Source organism: Brassica oleracea, chromosome C1 (genome assembly GCF_000695525.1).
Source record: "Brassica oleracea var. oleracea cultivar TO1000 chromosome C1, BOL, whole genome shotgun sequence".
Classification (NCBI taxonomy): domain Eukaryota; kingdom Viridiplantae; phylum Streptophyta; class Magnoliopsida; order Brassicales; family Brassicaceae; genus Brassica; species Brassica oleracea.
This window is the reverse complement of record NC_027748.1, coordinates 40,771,022-40,771,629: the sequence shown is the minus strand read 5'-3', so window position 1 is coordinate 40,771,629 and position 608 is coordinate 40,771,022.

Here is a 608-nt window from a genome sequence, read left to right as displayed (position 1 = left end):
TTTTTTTTGTCATAATAAGTTACAAATGATCATAAAATTGTATTAATATGAACTTTTATTTAATATTATAAGAAGATACACATGATTTTAAAGCTATATGAGTAAAAAATATCATTTAATAATAAAACATATATATATATATATAGATTAAACTATATACCATAAGATTATATAAATATTTTAATATTAAAACTTTCAATGAATTTTCAAAAACATTTATAAATTATAAACTTATTAAAGATTTCACATTGAAAATTTTGTTATCGATGATTTAAATATTCAGTTATAAAACGATATGAATGATCATAGAAGTGTATGATTATAAATTCTCATTTAATAAATGACTATATAAAATATACTATTCTTAAAAAAATAGGTTGGTCCATCTTAACTTACATTATATTTTTTATTAAACTAACTGTCGAATATTCGAATTGATAACTAATCTACCAAATTTTGTTTTTGCACTTTCCTTAATTAGAAGTTACGAAATTACCTAATATGATTAACGTATATATGAAAGTTAATTATTATGAATAATAAATATTTGATAATAATTTGGGTATCTTAGTTCTTTTTTTAATTTTATATTATTAAAAGATATTAAA